Here is a 22,527-nt window from a genome sequence, read left to right as displayed (position 1 = left end):
CAGAAGAGCTGAATTAGGATTCGCCCACTCTGCATTAGAACCTTGACTTTCTCTCTACATAAGGGAAAAGAAAATCCTTACCCTTCCTATTGCGAGAAAAACACCCCATCTACTGTAAAATGAGACATAATTCAAGTTATTTTTTTCACCAGATCACAGACACTTTTCTCCGGCCCTATAAATTTGTTTCCCTCCAACCAAAAACATTTACTATGTGCAAGCCTTGGGAGATTCAAAGACAGAATAAAAAACAGTCCCCGTCCTCAAAGAACTTACATTATAAATTTTCCTAATGCCAATGAGGGGAGAACCCATGGTTTAACTAAACTTTGTGTTTCCCTCAATAATAACTTCGTGTACGTGATGTTTTAAGGTTTGCACACAGAAGATCTCATGTGATCCAGTAATTTAAAGAAAACAGTTTTTTGAAAAACTTAGCAACTCTTGGAGATGGATTGTAAAATCAACATATACTATATTCACTTTTTTTTTCATTTTCTTCTTTCTTTTTTTTTTTTCCTCTCATGGTTTTTCCCTTTTGTCTTGATTTTTTTCTCCCCATATGATTCAAAAGGAAATGTATTTTTTAAAAAAATGAATGTACATGTACAATCAGAAAAAAAATCTCCCATCCCCCAAAAAAGAGTAATAGTATTTGGAGGAATATTTCTGCCTTTTATTTTGCAAAAAGAAAAAGAAAAACTTTGGAACTCTGATCAAAGTAATGACCAATCAAAATCCTAGTAGACTTATGATAATGAAGAATGCTACCCATTTCCTAACTTAAAAGTGATAGACTAAACATGCAAAAAACAAAACAAAAAAAAAAAAACACCGAAACTCTACATTTTCAGACATGGTCAATGTGTGAATTTGTTTTCCTTGATTATATTTATTTGTTTCTTTGGGGAGAAGACAGTGATCGGATGGGTGGTGATAGAAAAGGCAATGAATATCAATGAAACACTTTATAGGAGGACATCAAGGAGAAGTTATGCTTTGAAGGGGGCAACATAGGTGACTCAGTAGATGTCGTACGGGGCCAGGAGTCCGGAAAACCTGAATTCAAATCCAGCCTCAGATACTTAACTTCAGTTTGCCTTAATCTACTGGAGAAGGAATTGGCAAACCACCCCAGTATCTTGGCCAGGAAAACCCCATGGACAGTACTGTCCACAGAGTTCTTGAGGAGTTGGACACAACCACATATCTCAAAACCAAGCTTTATGTGACAGGGTTCCATTTTCATATACAATTCTCTTTCTCCAAATCCTTTTTGCATATGAAAATGTCCATGGCCCATCAACTGGGGAATAGCTGAACAAGCTCTGGTACATGAAGGTAATGAAATATTATTGTTCTATAAAAATGATGAACAAGGACTATAGAAAGGCTGGGAAAGATTTACATGAACTGATGCTGAGCGAAACAAGCAGAACCAGGAATACATTGTACCCAATAACAGGCAAGAATGTGCGATGATCAACTACGAGACTTAGTTCTTCTCAGTGATTCAAAGCAATCCCAATAGACTTTGGACAGAAAATGCCATCTGCATCCAGAAGAAGAACTAAGGAGGCTGAATGAATATAAATCACTACATGTTGTGTTCATTTCATTTTTCTATATTTTTTTAACTCTTTCATGGTTTTTCCCTTTTGCTCTGATTTTTCTCTCCCAACATAATTCATAAAACAATATGTATTAAAAATAAACTAAAAAAGGTTCATGGGAATGTCGGTTAAGCTCAAAATTTTGAAAAATGTTTTTATGTTCAAATAGGTCTTGCTTCTGTCCACCAAGAAGTGATGACTTTCTTGGCTAATGCAACCCAAGGGACTCCTTAATCATGGAGGGCCCATGAATCCTGCAATTGGTACCCTCTTAGGATCTCTACGATTGAGTTAATTCAGTCATGACAAAAAGTCTGACTTTCCATGGCCCCGTTTGGGGTTTTCTTGGCAGAGACACTGGAGTGGTTTGCCATTTCCTTCTCCAGTCTATTTTACAGATAAGGAAACTGAGGTAACAGGATAAATAGGGTCATCAAACTAGTAAGTATCTGAGGTTAAATTTGAATTCGGGTTTTCTTGACTACAGGCCCAGAGCTCTAGGTGGGCTCTGGGATGCCAGCCTGGGATTAAAACTTGCTACACAAAATCCAAAGAGATAATCCGTACTTGGCGGAGAGAGGGCAAACAGCAGGGAGCCCACCCAGCCTTCTGCAGCAACTGTAGATGAACGGGAGCTGAGTCTGTACATTAAGACATTCTCAGATAACTCTCATATTTGTGGTTTATCAAGTTAGGCCTGAAACTGGCTGCTGCTATTTCCATCACTTCTCCTTGATCCCCCTTTATCCTGTGGTCAGAGTTTTCTCTAAACATAGGGAGTGAGTTGGGGGGCAGGGAGGTGTGCAGCCCTGCTCTTGCCTGACCATTCAGTCCCTGGATGGGAAGACAAAGGAGAAACAGACTAGTTTCCAAAGGAAAGAACAGGCTCCAGACCCCAGAAACCTGCTCCTGCATAAATCACCACCTTTCTCTCTGGCTGGCCAGGCTCCAAGGGCTGCAAGAAGGCTGGTGGAAAGCCACAGGTGACACAAATCTGGAGGAGTGCAAGGAGCCCTTCTCTCAAATAATGGAGATCTAAAGTGTAGCAGCCTGAAGGAGAAAAATTCCTCTTCCCTTCCCCTAAGGAGCCTGACCAATGACTCACCCCCACCCCCAGGGACAAGGAACAAAACTTCAACAAAAGGCATTAATCAAAGAGAGAAAGAGTCTGGACAACAAGAGAGCAAATGCTCCTTGTCACAGAACTCCAGGGTCAAAGCTAGGGGGGCCCTCAGAACACAAAGAGAAGAGAAGGGAATAAGCATGTATAAAGTACCTACTAAGTACCAGGCACTGTGCTAAATAATGCCAGAGCTGGAAGGGTCCTTAGAATATGGAATGGCAGAGCTAAGAGGGCCTTAGAACGCAGGAGGTCAGAGCTGGGAGGGCCCTTAGAACATAGGATGTTAGAGCTGGGAGGGTCCTTAGAAAAGGGGATGTCAGAGCTGGGAGGGCCCTTAGAATATGGAATTGCAGAGCTAAGAGGGCCTTAGAACGCAGGAGGTCAGAGCTGGGAGGTCCTTAGAACCCAGGAGGTCAGAGCTGGGAGGGCCCTTAGAACATAGGAGATCAGAGCTGGGAGGGCCCTTAGAACATAGAATGTTAGAGCTGGGAAGGCCCTTAGAACATAGGAGGTCAGAGCTGGGAGGGCCCTTAGAACCCAGGAGATCAGAGCTGGGAGGGTCCTTAGAACCCAGGAGGTCAGAGTTGGGAGGGCCCTTAGAACCCAGGAGGTCAGAGCTGGGAGGGCCTTAGAACCCAGGATGTCAGAGCTGGGAGGGCCCTTAGAACCCGGGATGTCAGAGCTGGGAGGGCCCTTAGAACCCGGGATGTCAGAGCTGGGAGGGCCCTTAGAACCCGGGATGTCAGAGCTGGGAGGGCCCTTAGAACCCGGGATGTCAGAGCTGGGAGGGCCCTTAGAACTCGGGATGTCAGAGCTGGGAGGGCCCTTAGAACCCGGGATGTCAGAGCTGGGAGGGCCCTTAGAACTCGGGATGTCAGAGCTGGGAGGGCCCTTAGAACCCGGGTTGTCAGAGCTGGGAGGGCCCTTAGAACCCAGGAGGTCAGAGCTGGGAGGGCCCTTAGAACTCGGGATGTCAGAGCTGGGAGGGCCCTTAGAACCCGGGTTGTCAGAGCTGGGAGGGCCCTTAGAATGCAGGCTGTCAGAGCCGGGGCCCTTAGAACATCAAGCCTGGATTTGAGGCCCATCTCTACTAATGATTTGCTTTGTGATTCTGGGAAAGTGTCCCCTCTGGACTACTTTGGAATACAAGAATGATAATTACACTTGTACTGCCTTCCTCTCAGTGATCCATAGGTAACTCAAACTCTTATCTGTTTAAAATAAACTTTCTATGTCTTCTCCCCCAAAAAATCCATCCTTCCTCCAGACTTCCCTATTTCCATCTGAGTACATCACCATCCTTGGTCCATGAGACCCCAGCTCGATCTCTTACCATAGGTAGTTCCCAAGTGTGGTGATGTTTCCATTCTGAGGAAACTGAATTTGCAGCAAGGATTTAAATCCTGCCACAGACACTTACTACATAAATGACCCCCATTCACAGTATCAGTCATTCTTCAGTTCATTTTTCCTTTAAATTCTCCCTCCATCAGCTGCCAAATCCAAGGGCCTAAACCTTCAAAAATTCTCTTGCATGCCTCCATAAAACTTCTACCTATCTAGTTTATTTATTTTCCATCTACATTGTTTTATGAATTATGTTGGAAGAGAAAAATCAGAGCAAATGGGAAAAACCATGGGAGAGACAAAAAACCCCCAAAAAAACCCAGAAATGTATATTCTACCCTATCCAGGCCCCTATCACCTCTTCCCTTCTTTCTACTCTCTTCCCACTCCCATCCACCCTCCGTATAGCTGTCAGACTTGACACTCCCAGGTCACCCCACACATACATGCAGCCCCCCGAAATTCTTTAGAGGCCTCCATTGCCTCAAGGATGAAATACAAAACCCTCAATCTGGCGTTTAAAAGCCTTTCCATGCTAATATCCCTCTGACAAACTGAAAATAGAAATGATCTCATTTTTATTTAGTATTCCCAACCCTTAGCAGAGTGCCTGAAACATAAAAGACACTTCATAAATGCTTCTTGTTTGATTGAGTGTGACAGCTACCCACTTTTCCAGGATTTTTCATATCACTCCCCTTTGTTCTCTCCTCATTCCAGTTAATTTGGCCTATGGAATAGTCTCCCCACTGCAGAAACTAAACTCGGAATCAGAAAAACCAGGGTTCAAATTCTGCCTCCAACATAATTAGCTAAATGATCCTGAGTAAGACACTTAATTTCTCTGAGCCTCAGTTTCCCTATTTGTAAAAAGAGAGTCCTAGAGTCTTTGGTAACTCTTGCTTCTTTCAAAGCCCCTCTTACAGAAGATCTTTCTTGATCTACCTCCCAGGATTCTCAGGAAAATCTGAGTTCAAATTCTGCCACAGATATTGTGTGATATTGGGGAAAATCACTTAATCCTCTTTCCCTCAATTTCCCCATCTATAAAAATGAGCTGGAGAAAGAAATGGCAAACTGCTCCGATATCTTTGCAAGAAAATCCTAAATGGGGATCACAAAGAATCAGACAGAAACCACTGAGCAACAGCGATAAAAACATGTATGAGGGCACATTTGAATTCAGGTCTTTCCCCCAATATAAATATACTGGTTCTATACAATTATTTACATGACTTGATCCTGGGCAAGTCAGTTCTCTGAGACTATCAGAAGAACAGGAGATATGATAGTAGAGAGAGCCTTGGACCTAGAATCAGGAGGTCAAGTTCAAATCTTGTGTCTGATCCTGATTCTGAAGGTTCCAGGTAAGTAAACTTTCTGAGCCTCAGTTTTCTCATCTGTAAAATGGGAATAGAAACATGAGGCTTAAGTAAGAGAATATATATCAATGTATTATATAATCCTTAGCGATACATAAAGGTTTAATTATCATTATGACAATCTCTGTCCCATATCAAGGAAATCATGAAATCACAAGTCCAACCCTTATCATGCTTTTTCATCATCAACCAATCTAGCATTTACCTTGTGCCAAAGGTAACAACTTTTAACCTCAAGGAGCTCACATTTCATCTTGGGAGACAGCTGGTACCTGCAATTTAGCCAACAATGCATTGGAAACTTTAGAACGTCAAAGAAGCAGTTGTCTGCTCAGCTTGTGAGACACTGCGGCTGTAGAGGTAGGAGATTCTCTGGTTCAAGTCTCAGCCTTTCAAAGGACTCCGAGTAGTTTTGTCCCTCTGGGAAAGTCATTTGCCCTAATCTGAGCCTTAGTCTTTCCCTCTACACAATGGGAATAAAAAGGCTCACCTTGCTAGCTACCTCAACGGACTCTGAGGAGGACAACGGCTTGCAAAATCCAGCGTGTGCTATGTGTGAAAGGGGGATTCTTGGATCCAAAATCGAGTCTTTTTACTAGGGATGTGTGGATGTGCAGAAATGTCCACTTTTGCAAATATTAAAGTCCATAATTTTTAAAAATAAAACTTTAAAGAAACAAGTTCCAAATAGCTTGGTCCAAGATTTTCCTTGTCCTCCAAACTACACACACACATGCACAAATACACATACGAACACATACACATGCAAGCAGAAACACACACACAAATGCCCATAATATAAGCAAATTTACACTATACAAACATAGACATACAGATGCACACACAAACATACAAATGCACACAAACACAAGTGTACACACACACAGAGTCCTGATCAAGAGCTACTATCAATAACTGCATAGAGGATTGTGGGATGCAGCCTTGTTTCCTCCCTCCCTATTTTCCTTTGGAATATTTCAAAGTGAGAGTAGGACCCCTCACCGAGGGACTGACCCCTCTGTGGCCTTGCAGGGTCCCAGCAACACGCAGAGAGGTCAGAGGGAAAGAAGCTGGAGGTCAGAGGGCTCTGCCCCACCCCCACCCCCTGCCTCCCCGTCCAGCCCCCAGCCTCTATGGCAGGACTCCCCCAGAGCATCAGCTGGGGTACCTGGGAGGGGGGCTCTGCCACATGTGGTGATCTCAAGCAGTCCCTTTCCCCTGAGTCTGTTTCCTGTGCTGTAATATAAGATATGAGATATAAGAGAAGACATGATTTCTAAAGTCTCCCCCAGCTCAGATGTTATGTATGTGTTCCCCAGGCCCAGCCGAGGACCCGGGGAACCTCATCCCGGCCCAACCGTCATTTAGGCAGATTTTGACACCTTTGCTTTCTGCATCACATTCATGACTTAACTGATCCTCCCCCCCCCCCCCTCAGACTTAGTGAGCCAAGGATTTTAAAGGAGATGAAAGGAGCTGAGTAAAAGGGTTCACCGACACAATCACCACATCCGAGCACAAACGCAGTATTTCACAGCCAGAGTCCTCCATCTTGCCAAAGGAGGAGTCAGGTCCAATTTTTCAATTCCTCTTTGTAGCCAAACTGGGCTTCACCAACCTGTCATTTCCTTCCTTCCTTTTTCCCATTCCCCCCTTTCCTTCTTATTTCCTTCTTTTCCTTCCTCTCTCCTTCCTTCCCTCCCTTATTTCTTCCTTCTTTTCCCTCTTCCCCCTTTTCCTCCCTTTCTTTCTTCCTTCCTTCCTCCCTCCTTCCTTCACTCTTTTTATTCCCTCCTCCCTTCCGCCTTCCCTTCCTTCCTTTTCCTTCCTTTCCTTTTTCTTCCTCCCCTCTTTTCCTCCCACTTTTTCTTCTTCCCTCCTTCTCATCTTTCTTCTCTTCCTTTTTTCTTTCTTTCCTCCTTCCTCTCTCTCTCTCTCCTTTCTTTCCTCCTTCTTTTCCTTCCTTCCTCTCTCCTTCCCTCCCTTCCTTCCACTCTTCCTCCCTCCCTCCTATACTCCTTTTATTCCTTCCTCCCTCCTTCCTTCCCTTCCTTCCTTCCTTCCTTCCTTCCCTCCTCCCCTCACCGTCTCCTTTCCTTTCTTTTGACCAGGTCTCCCTATGGGGGCTACACATGGGCCGGATCCAGCACTGGGTCCAGGAGCTCAGGTGATGGCCTCCACACGCCCGTCAGGACCCCTGTGCAGACCCCAGATCGGTTTCTCCTGGTGGCTCCTGTCACCGCGGCCAGCCACCCCCTGATTTCACCTGGATCCACAGCTGGACAGGATCCATCTTGCCTACGCTTTGTGCTCTTGATGTAGAAACAAGACTCAGAGAGGTCCCCGCGGGGAGTCACCACTGGAAGATTTGACCCCGAGCCTCTGGCTTCCCCGTGCCATCTAAAAGCAGACCCCAGGTCTCTGGCAGGCTGCCTTCTCACCACTCCCAAAGCCCCCATTTAGCAGACAAGGAGCATTAATGGCTCAGCCTGAATTCAAGGCACTAATCTCCCACAGAGCCCTGATATCCTGCTCTGGAACAGCCAGAAGCAGGGAATGCAGTCCCCGGGCTTGTCCCGTCTGCTCCCCTGCGGCCTGGAAGGAGATACAGGGCCAGCAATAAAGCCACTTCCCCCAGAAAGCTTGTCGCTCCTACGTCCTCCCCCCACCCAACCTTAGCCTAGTATTTGGGGCGTAATAAGCTCTCGAGACACCCACTGATGGCCTGACTTTCAAAAGAAGCTCCAGGTGTCAGAGCCACAATTACACTCTAGCTAGAGTTAGTGCTCTACACTTCAAGGAGCCTGAATTCAAATCCAGCCTGGATACTTTCTACTTCAATGACCCTTCTCTGTGCCTCAGCTTCCTCATCATTCCCTTACATGGGCATAGTAACAGCACTATGGTTATGCTGAAGATCGAATCGAGATTTCAAACCTTAAAACACTACCTGAAAGCTGCCGTGTTGTTGTTCCTACTGCACGACTTTCTGTCCCCCGTCCGTCCAGAAACAGGCCCAGGGTGCCAAAGCCACTGCTACTTAGGCATCAGGTAGCTCTCCCTCCCTTCAAGAAGCCGCCCTCCCGGGAGCAATGAGTGGAATCGGATATTCGTGTCTGCAGGGGGAACGGAAATGCAGGCAGGGATGCTGGATGGCGGCCCGGGGCCTGGCGACTGGAGCCGAGCTTGCCTGGGAGTCTGGGATTTGATATTCCCACAAGGCCAGATGAGGAGGACCTCCTAGAAGTGGGGTGGGGGCGGGGGGAGATGCCGGGGGCTCTGACAAAGGCTTGAGCTTTGAACCTCAGAGAAGTGGGAGCGGGGACAGACAGCGGCCTTTCGGGTTACCCCCCTGGGCAGAGGCCCAGCTGGACCCTGCTGTCGTAGCATCGTGTCCGACTCTCTGTGACCCTGCTTGAGAGTTTTCTTGGCAGAGATACTGGAGTGGTTGGGTCATTTTACAGATGAGAAAATTGAGGCACGAGGTGCTACAGCTACTCTAATGACTGAGACACTTAACTCCTCCCAGGACTGACCTACCTAATTCTTCCCCATCCCCTTAAACTGAATGCCTTTCTCGATGATCCCTCTTCTCTGAAGTGCTGGGGTGCTCCCGCCAGCACCCATGCCTGGAGAAGCCCAAAGTCTGAGAGCTGGGAGGGCCCTCAGAGCACCAGGATGTTGGCATGGAATCTTTGAGGTGGGAGGTCTCTAAGAGGCAGCGGGGAATAGTGGGACCCCTGAAGGATCGGATCACCTCCGGCCCGGCCCGGAACAAGAACTCTGTGGTCTGTAAAAAGAGGAAGTGGGCCAAGAAGCCCTCCAAGGTTCCTCCCAGTTCTAAGGCTGAGACCACAGGGACTTCGACTCTCAGAGCTGGGAAGGCCCGGAGGGACTGGTAGCTGATCCGGAGCTGGAGGAACAACTCTTGGCTGGCTGAGGTGATGGCAGCCCCCTCCCCCAGCATTCCTGAGGGGCCCCCTCCCCGCATTTCCCTCCTGCCCTGGGGCCCAAACATCAGCCCTTGGAGTGGGTGGCTAGGGAAGGATCTTTTCTCACTGTGTGTGAACATGGGCACTAGTCCCAACAGGCCAGAGAGCATCCCTCCCTCAGGCCCCCCCTTCCTGCCTCACCTCTGCCAAGTGTTCAGGGAGGCAGCCAGAAGGAATAGGATTACACTGTAAACACTGCAATGTCAATATTTACCTATAATGTCAATATTGGCCTGAAACCAGAAGACTCGCTCAGGGGAGAAGACCCCATGCTCCGTCTAGGGCTGTGTGTGTGTGTGTGTGTGTGTGTGTGTGTGTGTGTGTGTGTGTTCTGATGGAAGGGATCGCCATGATTGTGGCTGCATCTGCAGCTAGCTCAGGTTCTAGTCATGGTTACTCTAATGATGTGACTACAGGCAAGGGACTTCACATACCTGGGCCTCAGTTTCCCCATCTCTATTCTAAGGGCCCTCCCATCTCTGACCTCCTGGGTTCTAAGGGTCCTCCCAGCTCTGACATCCCAGGTTCTAAGGGTCCTCCCAGCTCTGACCTCCTGGGTTCTAAGGGCCCTCCCAGCTCTGACCTCCTGGGTTCTAAGGACCCTCCCAGCTCTGACCTCCTGGGTTCTAAGGCCCTCTCAGCTCTGACCTCCTGGGTTCTAAGGGTCCTCCCAGCTCTGACTTCCTGGGTTCTAAGGGCCCTCCCAGCTCTGACCTCCTGGGTTCTAAGGGTCCTCCCAGCTCTGACATCCCAGGTTCTAAGGGTCCTCCCAGCTCTGACCTCCTGGGTTCTAAGGGCCCTCCCAGCTCTGACCTCCTGGGTTCTAAGGGCCCTCCCAGCTCTGACTTCCTGGGTTCTAAGGGCCCTCCCAGCTCTGACATCCTGGGTTCTAAGGACCCTCCCAGCTCTGACCTCCTGGGTTCTAAGGCCCTCTCAGCTCTGACCTCCTGGGTTCTAAGGGTCCTCCCAGCTCTGACTTCCTGGGTTCTAAGGGCCCTCCCAGCTCTGACCTCCCGGGTTCTAAGGGCCCTCCCAGCTCTGACCTCCCGGGTTCTAAAGGCCCTCCCAGCTCTGACATCCCGGGTTCTAAGGGCCCTCCCAGCTCTGACCTCCTGGGTTCTAAGGGCCCTCCCAGCTCTGACCTCCTGGGTTCTAAGGACCTTCCCAGCTCTGACATCTTGTGAGTTTAAGAGGTAATATAAAAGCTACCAACATTTCAGAGATTGGGGATTTCTGCTGTTTCCTTCACCTTTTGGAGTGTTTCCTATGCAAGTTCACAGCCAACCCAGGCTCAGAATTAATCACAACTGACACTGCTGGGCAGAGATTATGCAAGAGAGAAAGGTCAGCATGACCAGCATCCAGAGTCTTTATAAATGCCCATTTGCAATCTTGAGTTTCACTGAAAGTCCCAGCCCTCCTGGATCTGAAGAATGATCATCTTAGCTCATATTGTCATGGTGACTTGCAAGTTTACAACCCCTTTTCAAAATCATTGCCTCACAAGAGCGGAAATGTCCTTATCCCCATTATACAGAGGAGGAAATGATTCAAAAAAGGGAAATGATTTGCTCACAGTCTCTCATTTAGTGGAAGAGCAATGATTCAAAGAAAGCCCTCCCACGGGGCATCCGGGACACTCTCCATGTTACTGAACCATGGCAGATTAGAAACATACACACGTTGCCAGTCACAGACACAGCTCAGCAAATACGTCAGGCAGGAATGGCCAATGGGGTGAGCAAATGAATTCTCATGAGAGGCAGGGAACTGAAGTGTGGGAAAAGGAACCAAGATAAATGGCAGAGATTTAAATCTGGCTGGGTGTCCAATCTTAGAAGACCTAAAGAGAAGGTGGTATTTCAACCAATTTACAACACAATGGAAAATCAGGCCCAGGAGCATTAGAAGGGCCTTTGAGGGCCTGCAGCCCAACTCTCTCATTTTATAAAAATGAACTGGGGAAATTTAAGTCACTTGCCCAAAGTCCTAAAGGAGTCAGAGCCCAAGTCTTTCACAATCAGTCAAGATTTAAAGCATGAGTGGTGAGTCAAATAGTCACTAGTGGGCTCCTCTGGGCAAGCAAGTAGCAGTCCTTCTGAAAGTGACCACGTTCATCAATGGATATGAACAGGCAATTTTCAAATAAGGAAATTAATTTATAGTCATATGAAGAAATGCTCTAAATCATCATTGAGTGATTTAGAGTGATTTTGCATAGAAATGAAAATCAAAACAACTCACACCTCTCAGTTTAGCTAATATGACAGAAAAGGAAGATGATAAATGTTGGAGAAAATATGGGAAAAATTGGGATTCCAATCTATTGTAGGTGGAGTTGTGAACTGATCCAACTCTTCTGGAGAACAATTTGGAACTATGCTCAAAGGGATAACAAAATGTGCCTTTGAGCTAGCAATACTAGATCTGCAGACCAAAGAGACTTAAAAGGGGAGAAAATATTGATAGCAACTCTTTTTGGGATGGCAAAGAACTGGAAATTGAGGGGATGTCCATGAACTGGGGAATGGCTGAACAAATTACTGTATATGAATGTAAAAGAATACTATTGTGCTGTAAGAAACGACAAACAGGTAGATTCTGGAAAAACCTGGAAAGATTTATATGAATTGATGCAAAGTGAAATGATCAGAACCAGAAGAACATTTACGTAGTAGCAACAACACTGTATGAAGGTCAGCTCTGAATGACCTCTTCTCAGCAACACAACGATCTACAGAAATTCTAAAACACTCATAAGGAAAAATACTATTCATACCCAGAGAAAGTGGAGTCTGAATGCAGACTTGAAGCATACTATTTTAATTTCTTTCTCTTTCTTAATGGTTTATTATTTAGATCTGTTTTTTCTTTCACAATATGACTAACAGGGAAGTGTTTTTTACATGATTGCACATATATAACCTATATCAAATTGCTTCTCACCTTAGGAAGAGGGAAAGGAAGGGAGAAATTTCAGAACTCAAAATTTAAAAAAAATTAATGTTAAAATTTACAAATAATTGCAAAAACTAAAATCCTAATTTAAAAAAAAAGTGACCGTGTTCCTCCTGCATACTCTTTCCCCCCCCCCCCACATGCCAATCTTACCAGGAGGGCAAGTGAGTGAAAAGCAGAGGCCTTCATCCCTCACTTGTGCTCACTCTGAAAACACGAACAGAGGAAATGATGAAAGAAAAAACAGAAGTAGGGAAGGGCCGATCGAGGAACTTTTAGTACCCGCTCACCCTGCTTTCCCCCACCCCCGGACTCAGTTTCTACAGAATCCTGTGGCTTTCTGTCTCCCACAGGTCATCTGCTTGTGTCACTGAGGCTGAACTTCCAACTGAACTGGGGACAATCCCGTGGATTAACCCTTGAGAGTAATAGAGTGCTTCTTAGCAGCCCAGGCTCTCCCTTCTCCCCCTGAGAAATCCTTCCCTTTCTTGGCTACCTTCTCCAAGAAGGCTTGGCTGGTGCTGCCCAGCAGGCAGAAGTCTCTCTGTGCCCAACTCCTTCCTATTCATTTAATATGTTCTTATCTGTTTATAATTGTCTTTATATACTTCATTCCCCTATTTAAACTGTAAGATTAGGGGGTAGATTGTTGTATGGAACTTTTTTTTTTTTAAGAGAGCATGTCAGGGGCAGCTAGATGGCGCAGTGGATAGAGTACCAGCCCTGAATTCAGGAGGACCCAAGTTCAAATCTGGTCTCAGATACTTAGCACTTTCTAGCTGTGTGACCCTGGGCAAGTCACTTAACCCCAGCCTCAGGGAAAAAAAAAAAAAAAAGAACATGTCTTAATTGGAGCTTTAATGTCTCCTTCCTGGACCTTGTCAGGTGGCAGAGATTTGTGGCCAAAAAACAAAGCAAAAAAAAAAGGTCAGAGAGCATTGAGTTTATATCCTAGTTCCAACAATGATTAGATGTGTGTGTGACTAAGACATCTTTCTCTAATCCTCGATTTCCTTATCTGGAAAATGGGCAAAATATACATTAGTAAATTTTTTCCCATTCAGTTGGGTTAATATCACCCAGAGAAATCTGAGGTGATTTTCAGAATATGTTCTGTGGGCTGGGTCTTGAACAATGAGGATTTTTGAGCAAAGGCTCTGTCGGGGAGAGGAGCCATATGTTCGTTGACTAGGTGCTGAGAACTTAGAGGCCAGTTAGTCTATATTTTTATTTTACAGAAGTAGAAACTGAGGTTCAAAGAGGGCAAATAGCTTGTCCAAGATCATCCAGATAATAAGTGCCACAGGGTGGATTTGACCCCAAAGTTCTATGAGGTCAGTCCCAGAACCAACATCCTTTCCCAAGAACAAGGCTAACAGAGCAATAAGAACAAAAGGGAACAGAAAGTGGGTGGGCGACTGGAAGAACCCCGAGGGAGTCAGATGGAAGCCCCTCAGTCCCTCCCTTCCCAGACTTCTGCAGCTGCCCTGATTCTGCTGGTAAAACAAGGTATCAATGTTATTTATAAAGTTTCCAAACGGAACAATTTGTCCATCTCCAGTTCTGCAAGGGAAACATGAGTAAATCATATAACCACCAAGTGGCCTTTGGCAGACCCTGCCTGAGATGACAGTGGAGGTTCCAACCACCGGCTTCTCCAAGGTCGCTTCCCCTGTCTGTGGGGCTGGGCTACTCTTCTCCCCTTCCTGCCCGGACCCCCTTTCCACAAGACACCTGGAGTCCTCCTTACACTCCACTCGGGACTTCTGTTGCTTCCCAGTATCTGTTCTTTGTCCTAGGCCTCCCATCCTGGCTCCCCAAGATGATATCACTCTCAGGGTGGCCCTGAGCTCTCGGCCAAGCTGTGTGGGAAGGGAATCCTGGGAGGCGAGGGAGGGCTGCCAGGTTACACAACATCTGGCTCTGGCAGAACCCTCAGTGGCTCCCTACTGCCTCTGGAACAAGATCCAAATGCTAACATTCAAGGCCACTGGTAGCCTAGCTCCGACTTACGTTTTCAGCTTATGTCATACTGTTTTGTGCTAAGTCCTTCCAATCTGGCCAACTGCAGAACTCACCTCTTCTGCCCCAGGCTGCCTGAAAACCTCAGAGCCCTTGAGGACATAGCCTGGGAAACCTCGATTGAGAGCATCAGGAACAGCGCTGAACCCAAATTTGGGGTCTAGATCAATACTTCTCAGATCTGCTAATGTGTGTGTGTGTGTGGGGGAGAAATTGCTTAAACCTTGCTGAAGCTTCATTTCCTCACCTATAAAATGGGCATAAGAACCACACTTGGGATTCTGTTGGTAGAGGGAGAAAGCAATGAGGAACTCTCCCAAAGCAGGTATAGTTTATCCAGAATCACCTAGGAGCACTGCAAGTTAAATGCCTTGTCCAGGGAGAAAGAGTGAGGACCTGAACCCAGGAGAATGCTAACACTCTGACTCTAAATGTCTAAATGTCCTAAATGCCTCTGCCTCTGGCCCAAGCCTAACCCTAAATGTCTCTGCATCTTCTTCTGCCTCTGACCCTAACCCTAAATGTCTCTGCATCTTCTTCTGCCTCTGACCCTAACCCTAAATGTCTCTGACTCTGACTCTGCCTTTGTCCCTAACCCTAAATCCACCTCTAACTATAACTCTGACCTTACATCTGACTATAACATCTGACCTAGATGCCTTTACTTCTGCTTCTGCCTCTGACCCTAAAATGCCTCTGCATCTTCCTCTGGCTCTAACACTAAATCCACTTTTGATCCTAATCCTTAACCTCTAACCCATGACCTCATGGCTCCACTATCCCTCTCAGAGGTTTATGGTATAGAAGGTGTTCTGTAAACCTTTAAGTGTTCCATAAGCACAGGGAAGGCTGCATGGCAAAAGTGGAAAGAATCCACAAAGTCCTGAGTTCAAATCTCCACTTTTAACATGGCCAGCTGTGTGAGTCTGGATGGCTCACAGTCTCTGAATGTTTCTTCATCGGCAACATGTGGAGACCTAACCTTTGGGACCCTAATTCTGGAGGTGAAATTACCCCAGAGGTGATCTAGTCCAGATCTTCTCCCCCTCCATCACTAACTCCCCACCTGCCCTCCTCATTTTAGAAAACCTAAGTCCAGGAAAGTAAAATTACTTGTCCCAAGTTTCCATAGACAGTAAAAACCAGACCCTTTGACTCCTGAACTAGGACTCCATCCACCTCCTTTCTGGGAAACATTAAGTGGAGCAATGGTTAGGGTCCTGGGTGTGAGGTCAGGAAGATGCGAGTTCAGATCCTCTGATATGTACTAGTTGGGCAAGTCATTTAACCTCTGAGTGCCTCAGTTTCCTCATCTGTAAAATGAGATGAAGGAAATGGCAAACCACTCCAACATCTTTGCCAAGAAAACTTCAAGTGACTGTTTCCTCATCTGTAAAATGGAGATCTCCTGTCTCCTGGGATTCCTGTGAGCCAGTAGATATTATGTAAACTCTAGTTTTATTAAAATTGAAAGCGCTAAAGAAATGTGAATTATTCTTTTTTATGTTAGAATTGGGTTTATTTTGTGTGACCTCAGGTGAGTCCCTGAGCTGTTCTGTGTTATTTTATAAGACAGCTGAAGAATAACCACTCCAAAAAAGGAAAAACATCCCAATATGAGGATTTGTCCATCCTGCACTGGGGATTTCATCTTATTTGAGCTGGCTATAAAGGGAAAAGAGCTGGGCTCAAATCTCAGCTCCAGCATTCAAGAGCTCTGTAACTCTGGACAAGCTTTTGAATCTCTTTTCTCATCTATAAACTGAAGATGCTTGTCTATAAGGTCTCAAAGGTCTCTGGACTCTTATAAGCCTGTCCTGACAGCTCCAGCTCCCCAAGAAGGGTTAATGGCTTGATCTGGGGAATTGGGGACCATTACATTCACAGGGTAGCTGGGAAATGGAATGTGAACTCTCTGGGAACAAGTCATGGAGAACCCTGGGGGATGGAGGAAACTTGGCTGAGCAGGCAGGGAAGAACATGGCTTTGTTTGGACGGTGTTGAAATCCCCACACACACCCCCATCTCCTTCTAACTTCCCTCCCAGAGAAGGAGACTCCAGCAAACACAGTGGGCTTTGCCTATCAGTAAGTAGCCTGGAGTTACCCCATCTTGAAAGGATTACTGCATCAGCTGGGGCTAAAGAGCAGGGACTGGTTCAGGAACCCTATGCACTTGCAGGTGTCAACAATTCACACCATTATCTGACCCACTTTTCTCTGAATCTCATTTCCAGGCTCCTTAGCCTGACATTCCAAGAGCTCTAACGGGCCTGGCCAGCCTGATCTCTCCCAAAACTCTCAGGGAAGGGACCTCAAAGGCCAGCTAGTCCAACCTGATGATCAAATATCAAACCAATAAGTGATCAAACTTACTTGAAATTTCCAAAGAAGGAAAATTCCTTATCTCCCTTGAAGTAGGCCATATAACTTTTAGACATTTCCAATTTTTACCAGGTCTTATCATCTGCCCTGCTGCTGAACTTCACCTCCTGTATCACTTCATTACCTCAATTAGAACGTGAATTCTAATTTGTGGACTTTCTAGCTTGTGAATTTGAAAAGAAATGTTTTCCTTAGTTATTCGTTGTTCATTCTCATCTTTCATCAGAAGCAGAAAAAAATCAAATTGTCTGATGATGAGTGTTAGCAGAAACATCTTGCCCTGGAAAAACCTGGATTTGGGTTTCCAGCTCTTCAGCTGGAAAAGATCATGGGAGACCTTCCTATCCAACCTCTTAATTCTCCAGATAAGGAAACTGAGCCTTAGAAAGTAAGAGTCTCAGTAACACCTATAGTTTCACAGGTAATAAATAGGACAGTTGGATTTGAATTTAACGATCTATGAATCCAAACTCTTTCCACACAGTTACCATGTTTGCTTCCCAGACAAGGCCTAGAAAGCATATGGGTTTGAATCCAGAGCCTGTTTCTTAACAGTTTTGTTAGGCTGGGTCAGTAGCTTCCCTGCTCTTCACCTTAGTTTCCTCATCTGTAAAATGTGGGGATGGGATCAAAATGTACTAGCTGATTCATCCAGAAAATGCAATTCTACAATCAGAGGTGGCTTTCCATGTGAGCCACTGGTAAAAGAATATCCTTTTGATAAGAAAAGGCAGCTGTCCGTTTATAAATTCTTTACAAAAACTGGGAGAAGATAGCATAATGAGCAGCCCCTTTTATAGATTTGGGGAGAAAAAAAATCAACAACCAGAATCTTGGAGAATAAACTCCTTGTCCATAATCATGCAGCTAATAATGGCACACCACAGCTGGGATCAGAAACTAGATCACGGACTCTCTCCCTGTTGTTTTTAAGAGAAGAGAAAATGGCTATCTTTCTGGAATGGTTTAAGGCTAGATCTGTAAAGAGTTAAGGAGGCATCCCACAGATGGAAAAACTTCTTGAAGCTAGTCTCCCTGCAATGTACTATAAACTTAACATGAGATAAAATGCTTAGAGAGTGAGCTCCCTGTCCCTGGAGGTGTTCAAGCCAAGGCTGGAAGACCACCTGTCAGGGATGCTGCAGAGGGGACTGGGTGAGCGGCTGGCTTAGATGACCTTGGAAGTCCCTTCTAGTTATGAGAGCTGACACAGCTAAAAATATCATGTCTGGGGAGACACGGTGTAAATGGAAAATTGAGTGGGAGACACACATATGTCGCCAAATGCTATAGGAATGAAAAGGAATCAGCTGGCAAGGAGGCTGGGAAAGCAAAGAATAACCTATTGTGTGCGTGTGGGAGGGGTACCCCTATTATAGGATTGCCACTTAATCTCAGAGTCATCCAGGGTTCCTTTTCTCTGGAGGAAAGAAAAAAAATCAGAATGTCCAAGCTGGAAGAGGCACTAGAACAGAGAATGTCAAAGCTAGGAAGAGGTTTAGGAGAGCCCTTAGAACATAGGATGTCAGAGCTGGGAGGACCCGTAGAACCCAGGAGGTCAAAGCTGGGAGGGCCTTAGAACCCAGGAGGTCAGAGCTGGGAGAGCCCTTAGAACCAGGAGGTCAGAGCTGGGAGGGACCTTGGAACACAGGATGGCAGAGCTGGGAGGACCCTTAGAACATAGACTGTCAGAATTGAGAAGGGCTCTTAGAACACAGAATGTCAGAGTTGAGGGCGTAGAATTGGAACACAGTATATCTCACTGCTACCACCAATTAATGTTAACAGAATTTTATTGTCTTAGCTAAGAAGAGCCTTAGAACCTTTTTAGTCCTATCCCATTCATTTTATAAATGAAGGACTTGGAGGTGCAGGGACAAGTAAGTGGCTAAAGATCTCTCCTGCCCCTGTCAAAGCAACCTCAAGCAGCTACAAAGTGATGACAAGTAGCCTGATTGAGTCCTGGATATCAGTGTGATCTGATGACCCTCTTGCTCTCAGTCACCCAGCACCTAAGATGTTTGAACTCTGCTTTTCAGGAAAATCTCAGAACTTGTACCTATTTCACAGAGCAAAAAAACTGAGGGTCAGTAAAACAATGGTAGTACCTAATCACCAATACACAACAGGTTTCAGATTGGCTACTGCTAAGAAGCAGCAAGAGATAATACAGAGGCCTCCAGATCCGAGTTTTAGTTTCAGCTCAACAACTGATTTGCTTGGGGAAATCAGAGAAGTCATTTAGCTTCTCTGAGCATCTTTCCATCAGGTAGCATGGCAGATAAATAAAATGTTGGTCTTAGAGACGAGACTAAGGTACAAATCCCACCTCAAGCACTCACTAGCTATGTGGTCATACCTCTTTGAACCTTGGTTTCTTTATCTGTAAAACAGAGATAAAAATGCTTGCAATACCCATATTAGAGAATGATCGAAAAGATCAAATGAGATAATGGTTATGAAGAGCTTTGTAAATGTTAAATTGACATATGTCATTGTTATTATTTCATCTTTTCAAATGAGAGAGTGGGAGAAATCAGCTCAGAGGTCTTTTTCTAGCCCCAGGGATCTATGTTTGCAGGATCACCAGCCGGAACAGCCCGCAGACAATGGATGTCTAGGCCTGTGGGGAGCCTGCTCTTCAGGGACCTCCACCTTGGGCCTATGAAGCAGACACTTAAAGAAGTCCAACCTGGTCTTTCTCCTTCTCCCTTAGGTACCAGGCCTAGGCAAATCTAATTGGGCAAGGAGAAGAATGGAGGCTAGAGGTAACCCCCAACTCTGGGTTCCTTCTTCCCTTTCCTGAAACTTTCAGCAGAAACTGTGGGGGTTAGAGCAGAGACACCCCCAAATCTCCCTTCTCCTGCTCCTTTTCTCAGGAGATTTCTACTTGGTTCCTTCTATTCTTGCTCTTCCTCTCAACCTGCCTCTTCTTCCCTTTCTCCCTCATTCTCCTTTGTCCCTCTTTCCCTTGAAGAATATGAGTCCTGAATAATTTTCCTCCCTCCCTCCCTCTGGTGCTTCTCCCCATCCCACAATACCTCCCCCTCAGCTTCCTCCTTCTTTCTCCCCTGACCCCTTTTTTTGCTTCCCTTCTCAAAAGCCTCTCTCCTCTCCTCCCCAGCTCCATCTTCTTGTTTTCTCTAGCTAGGCCCCCTCCCCCTCCTCTGTCTCCTCTCCTAGTCTCCCTCCCCCCAAGTCACCAGGGTCTTGCTTCCCCTTGCTGCTGTCTGAGTGCACTAACTCATGCTTCCCTCTATGAAAATAAAAAGAGATGAGGGGTCCTGAGGGGGCCAGGCGGTCCCACTTCTCAGCTGAGGCTCCCAGATCCAGAACCCTCTCCGCCCAACCCAACTCTGAGCAGCACCTCATCCGACCAGTAACCCAGGAATTCTCTGACCCAAATGCTTTTGTTTACCCTGAGGAGAACCCAACGCAAGCTCTAGAACACTGGAATCCAGTCATTGGGAGGCTCAAAGCCCTGAGCCCCTCGCGCCTCTCTAACTGTGGCACTCGGACCGACTCTGCACACCGGAACGCCCCCAAGGAGCCCAAAGCGGCCGGACGGGCCGCCCCCAGCACACCCGGTCCGGCTCTAGAACCGAACGCCGACCCCGAACCCAGCGAGCGGCCGGGGCGCAGAAGCGAACCCGACCCCGAGAATCTGGAGCGCACAAATCGCCCTCGCCAGTGTGGACCGCAGCAATCGGACCCAGCCGGTGGCCCCGCGGCCGCTCCGAGCGCTGCGCTCGGACTCTCCCGGCCGCTCTGGATTCCCCGAAGTGGGCTCGTTGCAAGCCGAGCGGGTCCCCCCACGCCGAGGGGCCGAGCTGCGCTGCTGGGCTCGGGCCCGGCCGCTCGGCCCGACAGCTCTGCCCTCAGCAGCTCCTGACAGCTCTCCCGGCCCTCCTCTGCCCTCCCGCCGCCCGGGGATCGGGGATGGCTCACCGGGCAAGGAGCTGCGCTTGCAGCCGGAACCGGAGCCGGAGTCTGGGCACGAACAGGAGCGCGAGACGGGCCGGGCTGGACGGGAGCGGGAGCCGGGGCGCGATCGGGGCGCAAGCCCGAGCCGGAGCGGGAGCAGGAACCGGAGCAGGGGAGCCGTGCGCTCTGCTCTGAGCCTCCCCCTTTAGCCGAGCTGCGCGCTTCCCCCAGAGCAGGCAGCCGGAGCGGGGCGGAGCCGGCCAGCGGGCCTATGGCCAAGCGGCGGGGGGCCGGGACGGAGCCGGGCGGCCAATCACCGGGCGGTGGGACGGCCTTCCTCCCCCAGCCCTTAACCCTTTCGAGGTGACCCCGGGGGAGAGGCGGGGTGGGGGAGCCCGCAGAGAGGGAGGGGGTGGCGGAGACCCCGGGCGTGCGAGGCCCGCGGCTGCCAGGCCCAGGCCGGGAGGTCGGGTTCCCTCCTGCCGCCGGCCTGGCCCGGCCACGCTGGGGCCCCCGGGAGCGCCGTGACCTTTGTCTGGGCGGGCGGCCTGCTCCTGGGACGCGTGCACGGGGGCTCCGCGGAGGGCCGGGGGTGCATCCTGGGGCCTGTGCGCGCACACAAGTGCGAGAGTCTGTGGGATCACTACAATGCGGGCGGAAAGGGGCCTCGGGCCGTGCGATCCAACCCTCGATTAACGTAGGACTGAGGCCCAGGAGGGCAAAGTACTTGTCCAGGGTCACCTGCAGCCCCGGCGCTGGGGATGCCCCGAGGCCTGGCGCTTTTCCGGAGGTCGGGCTGGCTGGCGCTTAGTGACCCGCCGGCCCCTGTCCCATTTGGAAACGGAGATCGGGGGGCTATCTGCTGCTTCCCATCGCGCCCCCTCCCCTGCTAGTCGGCCCGCTAAAACCTTCCCGAGAGGGAAAGGAGACCCGCTGCCCCGGCTCCTGCGGAGGAGTTAGAATGCCCCCTCCCGTCACCATTCAGTGGTAGCGAGCTTCCGTCCGGCCTTCCTCTGCACCAGTCTGGTAGGGCCCAGCAGCAACCCCGGGAACCGGCTCTCGTCCCCGGGGGAAGGTTTCCAAGCACTTCTCAGATAGGAGATCCCTCAACACTCTGGAGACCGGTGCTGGTCTCACAACTAAGGAGGCAGATTCGCCCACGGTCACTCACTAAAGTGTCTGAGAGCGCATCAGAACGGCCCTGCCCCTGCCAGGTCCAGAACTACCTTGTGTGCCACCCGCCGCACAGCAGCCAAGCGAGGGGGCCTCGGAAGGATTACTCCTATTCACCAGATTAGGAAACAGACTCGGAGTGGCAGTGGTCCTCAAACTTTTAAAATAGGGGCCAGTTCCCTGTGGGAGGCCGGACTAGAGTAAAAACAAAACCTCACACTCTGTCTCCGCCCCTGGGCCCATTTGCCATAACCTGGCTCGCCGCATAAACATCCTCAGCCTCTGCATCTGGCCCATGGGCTGTAGTTTGAGAACCCCTGAGTGACGGCTTGCCCCAGATCACTTCCTTCCAGGTACCAGCAGGGCAGAGACTTGAATTTAGCTGTCTTACACCAGTCAGTTTCTAGCTAGTAGTTTTGTGACCCCCTGTCCATTGAAGCTCCTTGTGAGTCCCAGTCATGAGAGGGAGGGGAGAGAAGTGAAGGGGAAAGAGAAGGAAAGACTGAGAGAGCCTGGGTCCAAGATGCCTTTTGTCCTCAGAAGTTCCACCAGAAGATTTCCTTTCTCTTTCAGGAAGGTGTCAGTATGGTGGATTAGTATGGGAAGCGC

The 22,527-nt window shown here is 48.0% G+C and overlaps 1 protein-coding gene across 1 annotated transcript in view; it reads right to left on the bottom strand.

Moving 5' to 3' along the window:
• ECE1 (endothelin converting enzyme 1) overlaps positions 1-20,952 on the bottom strand; it is a 169,472-nt gene extending 148,520 nt beyond the window's left edge. The window contains exon 1 of the mRNA XM_074305974.1: positions 20,770-20,952. The gene's annotated coding sequence lies outside the window, so the exon portion shown is untranslated. The remainder of the gene's footprint in view (positions 1-20,769) is intronic.
• Positions 20,953-22,527: the final 1,575 nt, after the last annotated feature.

The sequence above is a fragment of the Sminthopsis crassicaudata genome, chromosome 3 (assembly GCF_048593235.1).
Source record: "Sminthopsis crassicaudata isolate SCR6 chromosome 3, ASM4859323v1, whole genome shotgun sequence".
NCBI lineage: Eukaryota > Metazoa > Chordata > Mammalia > Dasyuromorphia > Dasyuridae > Sminthopsis > Sminthopsis crassicaudata.
Note: the sequence above shows the minus strand (reverse complement) of the source record. Positions and strands in the feature narration are given on the sequence as shown.